The 17,642-nt window shown below is 46.0% G+C and overlaps 1 annotated feature.

The window, feature by feature from the left end:
• Nucleotides 434-12,166: a transcriptional cis regulatory region, noted in NCBI's record as "EC(Mcl1) region targeted for CRISPR interference". NCBI's record gives its function as "positively regulates Mcl1 expression (moderate allele-specific effect) in mouse ES cells" and the evidence as "EXISTENCE:mutant phenotype evidence [ECO:0000015][PMID:27895109]".

Below are 17,642 nucleotides of genomic sequence, written 5' to 3'. Positions count from 1 at the left end.
GAAACTGAACTTGGGTTCTCTGGAAGAGCAGCCTGCTAGCTTGACCCCTGAACCATCTGGCCACCCCTTTTAATGCTTTGAGAGACAGGATCACATGTAGCCTTGGCTGGTCTTGAACTTGCTGTGTAGCTGAGGATAGCCTTGAGCTAATTAATTCTCCTGTTTCTTCCAAGGTTGCCCCACAGACCTCATATGGGTTTGGACTCACGTAAGCAGTTGGGAAACAGGACACTGAGCACCATGATGTACGTTCTAATTCAGTTTCATTACTAATTGTGGGGTTAGGATGAATCAACAGAGGGGACTAGAGACAAAGGAATAGCTGAGTCTCCTGCAGTACGGTAGTCAAGTCATAATGTTCTGGATGGCTGTAGTGTGCATAGCTGTAAGCCCAGAATAATGAAGACCCGGGTTTCAACATCCAAAGCTAGCCTAAGTCACAGAGAGAGTCTCTGTCTCTCAGAAACAAAAACAAAACAAAAACAAATGCTGGTGCTAGGAGGGGTGACTTATCCCTGGACTCCGCCAGTGCTTGTTAGGCAGCAGGGCAGGAGTCCAAGGCCATCTTCCGTCACTATTACATAATGACTCTGAGGCCAGCCTGGGCTACCATGAGTTTCTGTCTCAAAAAACCAAAATAGCCAAACACATTAAAACCAAACCAAACTCAGAAAGAGAGAGACCTCTCATGAGCAGCGGGAGTGGAAAGAAACCTTTAGAGACACGGGCTTAGGGGATTGCCTGCCTGCCAACTGGCTTGACAATCTCAATCAGATCCCAGGACCCAGGGGACAGGGAGAGAATGGAGTGCCTCAGGGTCCCATGGCATACACCTCCCAGACATTGAGGGTACATTTTACAGGCCAAGCCATCAAGTTGAAGAAGAGAGTCTTGTGTACTTTTAGGGTGGAGGTGTGTGACCTTTAGGATTATAAGGGCCGGGCTGGGAGCAGTTGATGGGTGGTGGGTGCTCACCTAGCATCCCCAGAGCCCTGGGTTTGGCCTGTGGCACCCCATAGATTGCTGTGGAGGTAAGTGTATGTCTGTAATCCCAGGACTGTTGAGATGAAGACATCAAGCTTAGAGGCTGGAGCTCACCCACCTCCTGGCCAGCTTAGCCTATAATAGGACCCCATTAATCAAAAGCAGACATCTCCACTCACCACCCAAGAAAGAGAATACAAAAAAAAAAAAAATTTTTTTTTGTTTTGTTTTTTGTTTTCTAAAAACTTCCATGAATGTCACAAGAATCCTGCAGTGGTAACTGTAACAGCCTGCTAGGCCAGGCAGCCAGCCTCTCCAGTAGGGTTTGCACAGTACAAAAGCCCAAACTTAGAAGAATGTCTGTTGCTCCCTTCATCCCTTACATAAATTAAGCAAGTATTTTTATGACTTTTTTTAGGCAGGATATCATGTAGCCTGAACCAGCCTCAAATTCACTGTTCCTTTATTAGTATGTTTTATTCATTTGTGTGTGGGGCAGTGAGTGCTCAGAGGACACCTCCTGGAAGTCAGTACTTCCTTTTCCACCATGTGGTGTGGACTCTGCAAATTGAATTTAACTTGGACTTGGCAGCTGAGCTATCATGCTGCCTGCACCTTTTGTTTGTTTGTTTGGTTTTGGTTTTTGGTTTTTTTGAGACAGGGTTTCTCTGTGTAACCCTGGCTGTCCTGGAACTCACTTTGTAGACCAGGCTGGCCTTGAACTCAGATATCCGCCTGCCTCTGCCTCCCAAGTGCTGGGATTAAAGGCGTGTGCCACCATGCCTGGTGCACCTTGAATTTATGATGCTTTGGCTTCTGCCTCTGAGAGCCGAGACTGTAAGGATAAGCCACCTTGTCCAGTTAACTAATGTTTGGTTGTTTTATTTTTAAGTTTGTTTGCTTGCTTGTTTGTTTTGGGGTTTTCAAAACCACCTCTCTCTGTGTAGCCCTGGCTGTCCTGGAACTCACTCTGTAGACCAGGTTAGTCTTGAACTCAGAGATCCACCTGCCTCAGCCTCCCGGAGTGCTGGGATTATAATGGGTCACTACTCCCAGCTTTCAAATGTTTTTAAATTAGCATGTAAAGTAATGGACCTCATATTTCCATATATTTACGTCATTATACTTTGCTGTTATTCCTCTCCCTCCCCTAAACCCCCAGGAATTCCGGTTAAACTGATCTCCCAAGGGTAGAGGTAGCTCAGACCAGTGCTGCCAAGCTGGGATCCAGCCCGGGGAGGCAGGAGTAAAGTATAAACAGGAGAAAAGCAGGCACAGAAATGTAGCGAATTTAGAGGTAAAGTAAGTCCAAGCTAAGAGCAAACACAGCTATGCAGCCCAGTCTGCGCTCCAGTGTGTATGTAGACCATCTCCATAGCAACCGTCTGCTTCTTGTCGTCCTATGACTTCATAACTTGAATTGCTTAAGTGTGGCTAAGGACTCCAGTAAGTGCAGGCCAAGGGAAGTAAGTGGTCTGCCGAATAAGGAAGACAGCGCAGGAAAAAAACAACAGTGTTTTCTTTCCCCTCCAGGCTAGGTCTCCCGGCACCTCTCCTAACCCCCAAGCTTGGACCTTTATTAACATACCCTGCAGGGGCCCTCCAGCGTGGCGATCACCCTTAATCCTAACACTAAGGGAGATGGGCAAGTAGGTGTGGCAACCCACCATCTCAAAAAGAAAGGAAAAAAAATATATGTCTCCTTGTAACATACCATCAAAGGCCTTTTCCTAATTTTCCCTGTCCTTACTTCCTCTCACGGTAAGAAAAGGGGTTTTGGGGGGCTGGAAAGAGACTACTCTTATAGAGGTCCTGAGTTCAATTCCCAGCAACCACATGGTGCCTCACAACCATCGGTAACGGAATCCGATGCCCTCTTCTTGTGTGTCTGAAGACAGCTACCATGTATTGATATACATAAAATAAATATTAAAAAAAAAGAAACTGGGTTTTGTTTTTTGTTGAGACAGGGTTTCTCTGTTTAACACAACCCTGGCAGTCCTAGAACTTGTTCTGTAGACCACGCTGGCCTCTAATTCACCTTGCTCACCTGCCTCTCCTCCTGCTGTGCTGGAATTTAAGGCATGTGCCACCGCTGCTCGGCAAGAAAAGGCTTTGTTTTTAATTTGCTGGTTCTGAGGATCAAACTCAGGACATGAGGCAGACACTCTTCCATTTTGTATTTTTTAGGGAGTGGGGGAGGAGAGATGGCACGTAGTATACTTGAACTCTTGACCCTTCATCAGCGTCCTCAATGCTGGGACCACAGGGCGGCTCTAGATTTAGGCAAGCTCTGTTTGCTGACCTATGACCTCTGTGCATCAGCCTAGAAGGGGCTCAAGGTCCCAACCTTACTCACAGGTAAAGCTAAGTTTTGCAAATAATTTGTGATATTTTTACCAATTATGTAAACTTTTATCCAATTGGGGGATCCCCTTCGTGAGCAAGAGGAAGGGCAGAGGCTGCGGCTTCCCATTTTCACCCCAGGTGGCACTTTCGAGGCCACCCACTGAGGGGAAAAGGGGGGAGACTCCCATCTTTTTTGTGTGTGCATGTGTGCGCATGCTTGCTTGTGTGTGTGTGTGTGTGTGTGTAAGGGTGTTTTGTCTGGATGCATGTCTGGAAGTGTGTGCTTCAGCAGCTAGAAAAGGAGATTGGGTCCCCTGGGACTGGAGTCACAGACCTGAGCAGTCACGTGGGTGCTGGGATTGAATCCGGATCCTCTAGCAGGACAGTCAGTCTTTTAACCAGGAAGCCATTTCCCAAGCCCTAGAAGTCCCACCTGATGCTGTGGTAGGCCTTGAGGAAGTAGGAGGAGAGGCCTTGTCACTGAGGCACAGAGGTGAGGCCAGGCTCTCCCTCCACTAGCAGCTCCAGAATTCTCACTAGGAAACTCCAGGGGGCGTTTGGCAATGGTAGTGTTTGTGGGTCTTTCTTCTTGATACAGGCTCTTGTCCTGTAGCCCTGGCTGGCTTGGTACTATGTAGCCCAAGCTAACCTCAAACTGGGTGGTCCTCCTGCCTCTGCCTCTTGGGTTCTGGGGTTACAGGTGTGAGCCGTCATGCTTGGCTAGCGATGTTAGTAAACACCTTGAAAGGCAGCCCTCAGAGCAAAAGTTATGTTGCTCAAAACTCTGCCGAACCTCACCTCAGCTGGGCTAATAAAGCTGCTGGCCTAGGTGGTTTCTTTCTTTCCTCTTTTTTTTTTTTTTTTTTTTTTTTGAGATAGAGCTTCATGACATAGCCCAAACTTGTGATCCTCCTGCCTCAGCATTTTGAGAGTATATAGTTTGGTTCTAACAAAAGTAGTCAACATTGGAGCCTGGGGTACAGGTTGTGATCCAGTGAGGACCCCCTGGAATCAGTTCCCAGCACAGAATAATCTATCCAGAGTTCACCTTTGCCTTGAATCAGTTCGTTGGAGCGGGTACTATGGTGGACACTTGTGATTCCAAGAGCCCAGAGGCTGAGTGAGGCTGAGGCAGGAACCCAGTTTCGAAACCAGGGCAGTATAGCAAGACCGTGTCTCAAAAAACAAAACAAAACTAGCTATATCAGTCAGTCGGGGATAGAGAGAGCACTCAGTGGTCGAGAACTTTCCACTCTTTCCAGGGGATTTGAGTTTGGTTCCCAGCACCAAGGTTGGGTGTTTCCCCGCCACCTGCAACTCAAGGTCACAGGGGCTGACGTCGTCCTCTGGCCTTCAAGGGCACCCGGACTCAAGTGCGTCTGCCTCAGTCCAGCCACAGATACAAAAAGTCATCTGTCTTGGTGAAAGACTCAGGATTTAGGAGAAGCTACGTGACAGAGGCCATGAAGCCACGAAAATGGGTTTCTCAACCTTGTTTACATCACTTGTCTTGACTGAACAGAGCCCGGGAGCTCTAAGGACCCACTAGTTCCCAAATTCTCAAAACCTGCACTTGTATTCTTTTTTTCTCTTGTTTTATTTTATCTGAGCTAGAGTCTCCATAGTTCAGGGTGGCCTAGAACTCACTATATAGCTAAACTTCAGCCGCCTCCACCTTCTGAGTGATGAAACTATAGTCATGTGACATCACCTCCAGTGTGGTGCAGGAACCTAAACCTAGGGCTTTTTGTGTGACTGACAGAGCTGTGAGCCCAGCACACCCTCTCTGTGGTCTTGGGGATCAAGCCTAAGGATTCTCGGATGTCAGACAAGCACTGTGTCACCAAGCTATGGTATTTCCACCTCTCCTGCCTTCTCTGCTCTCCTCTCCTTCCCTTCCCTGGCCTCTTCCCAGATTGCACTGTGCTGCCCGGGCAGAACTTAGACGCCTGGGCTCAAATCATTCCCCTGCCTCCAGCTTCTAAGTAACTGGGCTTCCAGGCATGTTCTGCCACACCCATCCTGGGTATTTCTTGTACTTTAGGGCCAATAGAAGAGGAAGTGATGCAGAAATCCAATAGAGGAAGCTGGGGAATGACTCAGACTTTCCTAAGCATAAAAAGCATTTTGAAATGACCTTCAATGTCAAAGCAAGACTCATGACAACTGAAGGATGCCAGGACTTTCCTTTGTGAGGATGAGTTAGGATTCACATGGGGTAGCTTTAGTCACAGTACACTGTCCCTGCCAAAAAAAACCAAAAAACAAAAAAACCAAACCCTCCCTCATAGGTCTGTTGATGTTTGAATCTCAGACTCTCCCCCTCCCTCTCTCTCCGGGGTTTTATGTAGCTCCATTTGCTTCAGACGCCCCAGAGCTGTAGCCAAAGACAGCTGAGAACCCTTGAGCTTCGCGCTTACACCTCCACAGTGCAGGACCACAGCCCACTCTGGTGTTTGAAATCCTGTTAGTTGAATTTTGGTTCTAGTTAAAAACAAGCATAGGTCAAAACAGCTCAGGGTAAGTCACTTCCCTCCAAGCTTGAAGATCTGAGTTCCATCTCTGGGACTCCCATGGTGGAGGCAGAGAACTGACTTCCCAAAGCTGTCCTCTGTTCATGTACACACAACTGTGCATGCTTGCCCCATGCACACACCCCACAAATGTAATAAATTTTTCTTGTTTTCTTTCTGGCCCAAAGATTTATTTATTATTATACATAAGTACACTGTAGCTGACTCCAGATGCACCAGAAGAGGGTGTCAGATCTCATTAGGGGTGGTTGTGAGTCACCATGTGGTTGCTGGGATTTGAACTCAGGACCTTCTGAAGAGCAGTCTTCTCGCCATCTCGCCAGCCCTATTTTATTATTATTATTTTGGGACTGGAGAGGTGGCTCAGCAGTTAAGAGTACTTCCAGCGGGCACAATTCCAGTCCCCAGCACCTCTCTCAGGTTAACTCAGATCAGCCTGGCCCTGGCCCTCTTCCAGCTTCTGCACTTCCCTGTCCCTATCCCCACCCCCACCCCGGCCCCCCAGACAAATACTTGAAGATGAACAATAATTTTAATGTAGTTTTGAAAACACTACTGCATGCTGTCTAGCGATGCACTGACGTGACCCTCCCAGCACTTAGGGGGCTGAAGTGGGAGGACAGGTAAGTTCCAGGCTAGCCTGAGCTGATGTTGAGATTGTTTCTAACACAAGAAAGGACTGAGTGTGTGATCCAAGGAGGAAATCCAGGGATGATCTGAGAAAACTTGATGTTATGGAATTCTATTCAGTCTTTCCTATCTGAACCTTCTGACAGATTTAATAAGGTGTCACAGAGGCTATGGATCTAGCTTGGGCAGATGCTTGCCTAGCAGGCACAGACCCTGTGTTTGTGCCCACCCCACCCCACCCCCAGTACCATTCACACGGGGTATGGTGGTACACACCATAATCCTAGCCCTTGGGAAGTAGAGGCAGGTGGACCAGGAGTTTAAGGTCATCCTTGGCTACAAAGTGAGTTCTAGGCTACACTAGGATACATGAGTTCCTGCCTCAAAAGAAAAAACAGTCCATTTTTTTCTTTTTAATATACGATTAATGTATTTGTTACTCAAACAAGAGGCTCATTATGGGATTTTCATATATGTACATTGTTTTTGTTGTTTTGTTTTGTTTTGTTTTGTTTTGTTTTGTTTTGTTTTGTTTTGTTGAGACAGGGTTTCTCTGTGTAGCCCTGGCTGTCCTGGAACTCACTCTGTAGACCAGGCTGGCCTCGAACTCAGAAATCCGCCTGCTTCTGCCTCCCAAGTGCTGGGCATTTATGTATATTACACATGTATTTTGCACATATTCCCTCCCCTACTGACCCTTTTCCTCTTCTAAAATAGTCCCCTTCTACTTTCAAGTCGAATATGTATGTGCAGTCTAGATTTTTCTTACAAGAGAAAACATTTGTCTTTCTCGGCATGATTTCTTTCATTCTTGTTTATGGCTGAGTCAACTGCACTCTATGTATACACCCTCCATTTTCTATATGTATTCATCTGTCTCTCCGTCCCCTGGCTGCCATGACTAGAGCCACGGTAGTGGCTAAGCAGGTGTCTGTGGACACTAGCTTGGGTTCCTTGGAGTGGACACTCAGAGCTGCAGCTGGACCACACAAGCATTCATTCTTATGGACAGTCAAGCATCGTCCCCCTTCATGCTCCCAGAAGAAACTCCGGCATCTGGTCTTTGCTTGAAGGCAGCGCAGAGGCACCACAGTGTGGTTCCAGCATCCTTCTCAAATGCTCACACTGGTCACTGGAGGGCTTCAAAGGCAAGGGAGCCACAAGGTGCATTTCCACAACTAATGGCCTTGGCTTTAGACCTGGAGACCTTGTGGAAGGCTGCTGTTTCCAAGGCTAGAAACAGTTACTCATTGGCATTCAGGTCTTTTTAAAAATACATTTTTATTAGCATTAGCATATGCCAGCTTCTGGGAGAAAAAGTCAACAGCCTGAAACTGCTCTGTAGATTCATGTCTCTGAACCCATAGATACACATGCTGCTCTCAGACCTCACCAGAGACCTGTATGCAGCAGGCAGCAGGTAATGGGAAACCTCGAAAGAGGGTGACTCTTTGAGTCAGTGACTACAGTTCTCAGCCACAGATGGGCCATCTACATCACGTCTCCCCAAGGCGTAGGGAAAGACTGGATGAGTCACAGGTCAGGCAGGACCATTGCACTCATGAATGTACAATAGCTTGTGGATGCCGGGTGTGGTGGTGCACGCCTTTAATCCCAATTCTTTTTTTTTTTTTTAAAGATTTTATTTATTATTTATTTTATATGTAAGTACACTGTAGCTGTCTTCAGACACACCAGGAGAGGGAGTCAGATGTCATTAAGGATGGTTGTAAGCCACCATGTGGTTGCTGGGGTTTGAACTCAGAACCTTCGGAAGAGCAGTCAGTGCTCTTAACTGCTGAGCCATCTCTCCAGCCCCCTTAATCCCAATTCTTGGGAGGCAGAGGTAGGAGGATTTCTGAGTTCGAGGCCAGCCTGGTCTACAAAGTGAGTTCCAGGACAGCTGGGGCTATACAGAGAAACCCTGTCTCGAAAAAACAAACAAACAAACAAACAAAAAAATAGCTTGTGGTTGCTCCTAAGATCAAGCCAGTATGTCCATCAGCGGTGGTGCACGCCTTTTATTCCAGCACTTGGAGAACATGTCAGCCAGCCCAAAACAAATGGAAGAGAATCTTTATTCACTTAACTAACAAATATTAAATTCCTTTTTAAATTTAATTTTTCAATTATATTTACTCATTTTATGTGTATGAGTGTTGCCTGCAGGTGCATATGTGCACTACATTTGTGTGTGCCTAGAGGTCAGAGGAATCAGGTTGTGACATACCATATGGATGCTGGACATCAAACCTGTGTCCCCTCTCAATAGCAAGACATGCTTTTAACAACCAAGCCATCTCTCAAGTCCCAAACACTAGATCCTTTTTTGTTTGTTTGTTTTAATGACTTATTTATTCTTTTCTAAAAAAAGATTTATTTTATATATATGAGTACACTGTAGCTGTCTTCAGATACCAGAAGAGGGCATCGGATCCTATTATAGATGGTTGCAAGCTACCATGTGGGTGTTGTGAATTGAACCTGGGTCCTCTGGAAGAGCAGTCAGTGCTCTTAACTGCTGAGCCATCTCTCCAGCCCCCAAAAACTAAATTCTTAATACCAATCATTAAACTATTTTGTGTGGCTTTGAGAGTCCTTATAATTATAGGTGTCTGTCTGAATACTAACATGCAATTTTGTTGTCTCAAATGATTGCTTTATATTTTTGGTGGCTTTTGGGTTTTGAGATAGGTTCTCATATAGCTACACTGGCCTACATTCTCTAAGTAGCTAACTATGACCTTGAACTCCTGAAGTTAAAACAGGAGCCTGCCGGGCAGTGGTGGTGCACGCCTTTAATCCCAGCACTCAGGAGAGGCAGGTAGATTTCTGAGTTCGAGGCCAGCCTGGTCTACAAAGTGAATTCCAGGCCAGCCAGGGCTATACAGAGAAACCTTGTCTCGAAAAAACAAAAAAAAAGAAAAAAAAAAAAAAAGAAAAACCATAAATAAATAAATAAATAAATAAATAAATAAATCAGGAGCCTGCTCCTTGAGGCCATCCCACAGTCTGATTCATGCCACGTTTCCCTACAGCTTTCGGGGGTGCGGGAAACAGAGAATTAAGAAAGCAGTCGGTCAAAGGATATGGAAGAGCCAGGTAGCATAAATCAAGAGCTGGCCCTTTGACACCTTTGTTACGCTGAACTAATTCACATGAAGTAGACCGTCTTAGCCAATCACACAAGGTTGAAACACTCAGGTCTTTACCTTGTCCTGGGGATTTTGGTCTGGAGAGTCTTCCAGGGGAATTGTGCTTAGGAACTTTGGCCTGGAACTTGCTATGTAGAGCAGGCTGGCCTATGTAGATCTACTGACCTCTGCTTCCCTAGTGCTTGGCTTAAAATCACGGACCACCTTTCTAAGCCTCCATTCTCACTTTCCTTAATCAATTCTTTGAGAATTTCACAATAGTGTATTTCAGTCATGTTTACCCTAGCTCCTCCCAAGTCCATCTCCCCGACTTTGTGTCCTTTTGGGTTATATTGTGTTTAGGTGGTTTGTTTGCATGTCTGTCAGTGCACATGTGGGTACCTAGTGCCCACAGAAGCCAGATCCCCTAGTACTGGAGTTACATGTGGGCACTGGGAATCAAACCCAGGTCCTTTGGAAGAGCGGCACTGAGTCTTAGCACTGAGTCATCTCTCCAGCCTCTTATCACTGTTAGAAACCTGTGAGCTCTGCTTTGTGCTCTACCCACAGGAGCACAGCCAGCCTTAAAACTGGAGCGCCCTCCCCAGAAGCCATCAAATGTCCATATAGCTCTTTATTTAGGGGTGAGGCCTATAAACCCCTCCCACTTCTCATTAGATTAATAAGTGGCTTTTACTTTTATATTTTTATTTTTTGGAAACAAGGTTTCTCTGTGTAGCCCTGGCTGTCCTGGAACTCACTCTGTAGAACAGGCTGGCCTCGAACTCAGAAATCCACCTGACTCTGTCTCCCAAGTGCTGGGATTAGAGGTGTGCGCCACCACTGCCCAGCTCAGAAGTAGGACTTAACACTACCACTCAGCACTTTGAGAAGCAAGCACCATGGGACTCCTTGGCAGTGGTCAGGTGTCCACCCCCAACCCTCATCTCAACCTTTGTAGTAGCTGGGATTAGTCACGTGTACCTCAGCACCCAACTGAGAGCTTATCACAGGTACAATACGTGCCAATGCTTCATTTAGCTAACGGTGACAAACGCTGTGAGGTCTAGACATTTCCATGTGGGCGTGGCCGAGGTCACCAATGCCTCAGGCAGGAGGAAGTTGCCCCTTCCCTCCCTGGGGTTTCTCACTTCCTCCCAGGGCCAGCTATTTTGCTACTCTTCCTGAGTAAAAGCAGACTTACAAATTTGGGAAATTTTAGACTAAATTTGCTCTGCTCAATTTGTTCCCATCCTGTAAGCAGATATAGTTTCCTAGTCACTTGGATTTCCATCTGTTTTTGTTTGTTTGTTTGTGTTTTTTTTTTAGATTTCTTTTTTCTTTTTTTGTAATTAGATATTTTCTTTATTTACATTTCAATTGTTATCCCCTTTCCTGGTTTCCCCTCTGAAAACCACCTATCACTTTCCTCTCCCCTGCTCCCCAACCTACCCACTCCCACTTCCTGGCCCTGGCATTCCCCTATACTGGGGCATAGAACCTTCACAGTACCCAGGGCCTCTCCTCCCATTGATGACCGACTAGGCCATCCTCTGCTACAGATGCAGTTATGTTTGTTTGTTTTTAAGATGGGCTCTCATAGCCCAGGCTGACCCAAACCTGCCTTACGGCTAAAGATGACCTTGACCTTCTACCTCATCTATCCTTGTGCCCTGGTTTAAGTGCCATGGGGTAGCTCTTCCATCCACTTTTATTTATTGAAGCCCTGGAGCTGGAACCAGGGCCTTCCAAGGTAAAGGTTCTGCTAAGGAGGTGGCTCTCAGCACCTGGCCCTTCCTGCTGCAGCTTCGATTCCATCAGCCTAAACGCTTGCTTCTTCCTGTTCTTTTTCCTACACTAGGAAGGACGCGAATGTCTTCCGTATCTCTCCAAAAATTCTGCATCCATTTAAATATTTCACCAACTCAATTCTCCAAGTTTCTTAGTTCTTTTCTGAATTAGATAATTTAATTTTTCTTTTGCAACAAGTACATTTGGGTTAGGGGGTAGACAGACTTAGTTAAAATCGCAAGCATGCAGCCCAGGTTCAAGGTTATGACACTTGACAGGTAGAGAGAGACAGCAGACCAGGATCATTCTCAGCCACACAGTGAGTCCAAGACTAGCCTGGACTACAAGACACCCTGTCTCAACAAGGTAAAACAAAAAAGGTTTTTTAAGAAAGGCATTTCTAGCCGGGTGTGGTGGCGCACGCCTTTAATCCCAGCACTTGGGAGGCAGAGGCAGGCAGATTTCTGAGTTCGAGGCCAGCCTTGTCTACAGAGTGAGTTCCAGGACAGCCAGGGTTACACAGAGAAACCCTGCTTGAAAAACAAAAACAAGAAAGGCATTTCTAATTAAAACTCGCTGGGATCAGTGGGAAGGATGGGAGGCGATGGGTGGGAATATAATATGCAAATGTACATATGTATAGTGTCCTAACAAGTGTATCATCAGTAAGCGCTAACAGAAGCTAACAGAACGGGGTTCCGATTCAGTGACCAGGTGAGTTTCCTCTAGTCGTCAGCCATTACCAGGCACATGCTCTCTTTTTTCTTTTTAAAACGTATCTGGACATTTAAGTTTAAAACAATATTTTATGTGTATGAGTATTTGCATGCACCTCAAGTGTGTCTGGTGCCTGTAGAGGCTGGAGTTTATACAGGGGTTATCCTAGAACTGGAGTTTATATGTGGTTGTAAGCTGCCGCATGAGTGCTGGGAATTGAACCTGGGTTCTCTGATGAGCCATCTCTCAGGCCATTAGCTCTTCTTTTTAAAATTGTGTGTTATTAAGCTTGGGGAACTACCACCATCAAAACTGCTGTGGCTGGAAGCCTGTCTCAGCAGTGTAGGGAGGGGAGGGCAGGGGCTCAAGGTTAAATACCTATTTAAGGAGGTGCAGACCAGCCTGGGCTTCAGGCAGGACACCCCCTTTCAAAACAAACAAAATCCCAACTTCCAAAAATAACAGAGCAAACCTCAGATATATGAGTCCTCAACTTCACAGCCTAACGTGCTAAGTCCCTTAGTAACTGAACCACCCCAACTCTCACACCTTACACCCTATGCACCCAACTCAGTCTGACTCCCAAGTTTCAAATTCCAACACCATCCCAGTGACACTGTCAGGAGCTTCCCAGTTAGTCACTTCTGCCACAGCTGAATCATCCATTCTTTCACTCTGTAAAGATTTTTGTTGAACTGTTTACCGTGACTTCCTAGGCTTATCTAACTAGAACAGGTGGAGTCTTCAAACTGTCTGTCACCAGGACCTTTACCCCTTTGCGCTCTTGCTAATCTACTTTGTGTCTATAAACCATGATCCAGAACAACACAGTTGTGTCTTTGCTCACCCACGCAGCCGAGTACTAAAGAGGTCCTGGTCCTCATTTTTTTCCTTAACCTTTGGTTTATTTGAGATGCTCTCCACACGTGGTCTTGGCTGCCTCTGGAATATCGATTGATTCTACGGTTGCATACCATCCATCCTGGCTTCCTTTTTGCCTATTATTTTTGGGCTGGATTTCTTCTGTTCCCTTTTTTTTTTTTTTTTTTTTTCCCGAAGCAGGGTTTCTCTGTGTAACCCTGGCTGTCCTGGAACTCACTTTGTAGACCAGGCTGGCCTCGAACTCAGAAATCCGCCTGCCTCTGCCTCCCAAGTACTGGGAATAAAGGCGTGCGCCACCACGCCCAGCTCTGTTCCCTTCTTTTTTAGTCCTCGACCTCACCTCTTTTTCCCTTAGACAGGGTTTCTCGGTGTAGCCCTGGCTGTCTTTGAACTTGTAGATCCATCTGCCTCTCTGCATCCCAAGTGCTGAGATTAAAGATGTGCTTCACTGCTCGGCTCATCTTCTCTTCTGCATCCTTTCCTGGTCCCTCTTTTAAAGATTTACTTACTTATTTTATGTATGTGAGTACACTGTAGCTGTACAGATGGTTGTGAGCCTTCATGTGGTTGTTGGGAATTGAATTTTTAGGACCTCTGCTGACTCCAGTGGGCTCGGCCCCGCTTGCTCCAGCCCAAAGATTTATTATACACAAGTACACTGTAGCTGACTTCAGACGCACCAGAAGAGGATGTCAGATCTCATTAGGGGTGGTTGTGAGCCACCATGTGGTTGCTGGGATTTGAACTCAGGACCTTCAAAAGAGCAGTCAGTGCCCTTATCCACTGAGCCATCTCGACAGCCCCTGGTTGCTCTTTTAAAACTCCCAACCCAACTTCCACCCCAATTCAACAAGTAACTTTGACATTTGAGTTCACAGGGCTGGGAGAGTAGCTCAGTGGTAAAGTACTTGCCCAGATAGACATGTGAGGCTCTGGGTTCAATCTACAGTCTTCTCAATAAAGAACAAGGTAGTGGCCAGAGAAGGCAGCCACTGGTTGCCTAGCTCCAACCATAAACTGCTGTGAGTCCAGACAGGACAAGGATAACGCCCTTATAACTAATTCCTTACTCAGATTCCCACCCAGAAGAAATAGAGCATCTAGGGTAGGCTGGCACACAGTGGGAGCTCAATAAATGTGCGCTGACTGAGGCTGTTATATAACGGAACCACCTGCACCTGGGCTTGCCCGCCCATGTCCGCTCTTCCTCCGAGAGCCCAGGTTTAGTTAATACCATTGTGGAATGAGCTTCAAGGTCTACTTAGCCTTTCTACTGAGTCCTTCAAATGTGTCTACTGCTCCCTCACCTTTCCTAGGCTGCAAACTTCCTAAGTAGGTTCAGATTGGCTTAGAGTTTGTGATCTTTCTGCTTCAGGCTCCTGGGATTGAGAGTAACAGCCATCATGTCTAGCTGCTTAAATGATTCTTCTTTTAACTACTGAACAGTCCTAGAGCATCCCATTCTACATGCAGGACTTCACCTCTACTGATCTATTGAAACCCGTTTTAGAAAGGCTAGAAGTTAGAAATCAAGTAGATATTCAGTCCTCTTTTTCTTAAAGACACTTTATTTTATTTTCAGAATTAAAATCACCTATTAGTACATACCCATTGTCAAAGTCTTGAAAATTATACAAGTTATAACCATGATAGCAGTTGTCCAAGATGTGAGAACATTTTTGTGCCCTGTAGTTTTAAATTTAAAAAAATCAACTAGAGAGGTGACTCTGGTTAAAAGCAGCGGTTGTTCTTCAGAGAATCCAGGTTTGATTCTTGCCTCCACATGATGGGCTCACAGTCATTTGCAACTTCAGTTCCAAGGTATCCAACATCCTTTTCTGGCCTCCAAGGGTGCCAGGTGTACACATAGTGAACAGACACACCCAAAGACCAATCCATATACACGAAAACACTTCATTTAGTCATGTTATGTGTGCCCAAGCCATGGCACATGTATGGAAAGTCAGAGGACACTTACATGGACTCTCACCTAAATGATTTTCCCTTCTGTCTTCTACTTTGAGGGTTTTTGGGGATCAAACTCAAGGGTCATCAGGGACAGCAGCAAAGCTCCTTTACAACGGAGGCATCCTGCTTTTTTGCACATTCCTCCCTCTCGGTTCTCTCTCTCTCTCTCTCTCTCTCTCTCTCTCTCTCTCTCTCTCTCTCTCTCTCCTTTTGATTGTGAGCCTAGCCTTTAAGGACTGAGCCATCTCTCTCTAACCCTTTAGTTTTGATGCAGGTCTTTGGTGGCCCAGAACTCCCTGAGTGCCAGAATTAAAGGTGTGTGTCACCACAGTGGCTCCAGCTCTTCTTTCTCTCCTCCAGTCTCTTCCTCTCCTCCTCTTTTTTTTTTTTTTTTAGTTTTTCGAGACAGGGTTTCTCTGTGTATCCCTGGAACTCACTCTGTAGACCAGGCTGGCCTCGAACTCAGAAATCCGCTCGCCTCTGCCTCCCGAGTGCTGGAATTAAAGGCATGCACCACCACCGCCCGGCTCCTCTTCTTTTAGACAGAATCTCCCATGTCTCAGCCTGACCTCAAACTTACTCTGTGAGCCCGCAGCAGATGGCCTTGCATTTCTGATCTACAGGCATGCACTTCTGCACCACCGCTGGTTTTATTCAGTGCTAGTGATTGAATGCAGGGTTTCATGTACGGCAGGCAAACATTCTACCCACTGGGCTACACTTCCTGTGGTACACTAGCTCAGACTCTCCTCTGTGTGTGTGTGTGTGTGTGTGTGTGTGTGTGTGTGTGTGTGTGTGTGTGCGCGCGCGCCCTTGCATGCCATGGTGTGCATGTATAGGTCAGAGGACAACCTCTGTTGGAGGTTCTTGCCTTCCATCTTGTTTCTGTGGCAGGATTTCTCTATTTCTAGATATGAAAGTTTCCAATGAATGCTGCTACCTCTACCTGGGATCACAGATCCCGGTCATCAAATTTGGGCTCTTGTTGTTTTTGGAGACAGGGGTTGTCTGTGTAGCATTGACTATCCTGGAACTTGGAACTCACCAGCTGGCCTCAAACTCAGAGATCCGCCTGCCTCTGCCTCTGCCTCCTGAGTGCAGGAGTAAAGGTTGGGTGTGGGATTAAAGGTGTCACAGCCACCACAGCCTGGTGACTCCAGGGGCTGAGCTTTACTGCTGCTGAGCCTTCTTCCTAGCCCAGACTCTCCCAATTTGTTGAGTTCTTTTCTTGATTTGATATGGGCTCCAGTCCCCTCTTCCCATTTCCACTGTATAGTTTTACCAGTATGTCTTTTTTTTTTAAAGGATTTATTTATTTATATAAGTAGCTGTCTCCAGACCCACCAGAAGAGGGCATCAGATCCCACTACAGATGGCTGTGACCCACCATGTGGTTGCTGGGAATTGAACTCAGGACCTCTTGGAAGAGCAGTCAGTGAGTGCTCTTAACCGCTGAGCCATCTCTCCAGCCCTTACCAGTATGCCTTAAATCCACAAAAGCAGTGCCTCCTACCCTGCCACACCCTCTTCTACCACACCCTCTCCTCTCCCAGTTTTATTTTCTTTGGGTTATGGTATTATCAGTTACCCAGCAATTCAGAACAGAAATATAAGTTTTTTATTTTTATTTTTCGTTTCCATCTTTTCCCAAATTCTGTATCTTAAAACAATTCTTTCCTTCTGGTTTTTGAGACAGGATTTCTCTGTGTAGTCCTGGCTGGCTGAAACTCAACTGTAGATCAGGCTGGGATTACGAATGTATGTCACCATACTAGCCTGTATGTAGACCTTTCAAAGAAACTATCACTATTTTGGCATTTTTCTAGAGTTTTGAGGAGTATCATATAAAAATAGAAATCTGTGTATATACACTTGAGGGGTCAGACCTAGGGGGCTGGTGTATTAGGCGAGTGTTCACTAGTGAGCTACACTCTAACCTCCTTGCTTTGTAGCCCAGGCTAACCTTTTAACTCTATATTATCCTATTTCAGCTTTGAAAGAGCTGGGATTCCACATGTGCACCACCATGCCTAGGAGCTACAGTTTCTTGTTTTTTTTTTAAATGTTTTTATTTTTGAAACAGGCCTTGTGTCCCAGGCCTGTTTGAATTTATTATGTAGCCTTGAACTTCTGACCCTCTGACTCCATCTCCCAAATGCTGGGGTTATAGGTATGTAGCACACAGGGATTTAAAGTGTTCTAGAGGCCAAGGCTTTGTGGATTCTATACACATACATTTACCAAGTAAGCTATATCTTCACCTTTTACTATGTAGCCCAGGCTGGCCTTTTTTGTTTGTTATGGTTTTAGTTTTTCAAGGCAGGGTTTCTCTGTTGTAGCCCTGGCTGCATTGGAACTCACTTTGTAGACCAGGCTGGTGTTGAACCTCTGCCTTTGGAGTGCTGGGATTAAAGGTGTGCACTACCTTGCCTACTGGGGTTGGCCTCTTTAAAACAACATCAAGTTTTAAGACTTGTGTGTCTGCTTGTGGGTATGCACACAAGTGCAGGGAGGTCAGAGAAGCCCCATCTCTGAGAGCTGACGTTATAGGCACTGTGAGCCACTGCCTGGCATGGGTGCTAGGAACCACACTTAGGTCTTCTGCAAGAGCAGCCAAAGCCTTTCCACTGAGCATCTCCCCAGCCCCAGCACA

Source organism: Mus musculus, chromosome 3 (genome assembly GCF_000001635.26).
Source record: "Mus musculus strain C57BL/6J chromosome 3, GRCm38.p6 C57BL/6J".
Lineage (NCBI taxonomy): Eukaryota > Metazoa > Chordata > Mammalia > Rodentia > Muridae > Mus > Mus musculus.
The sequence above is the reverse complement of the archived record's forward strand: the minus strand, read 5'-3'. Positions and strand labels throughout refer to the sequence as shown.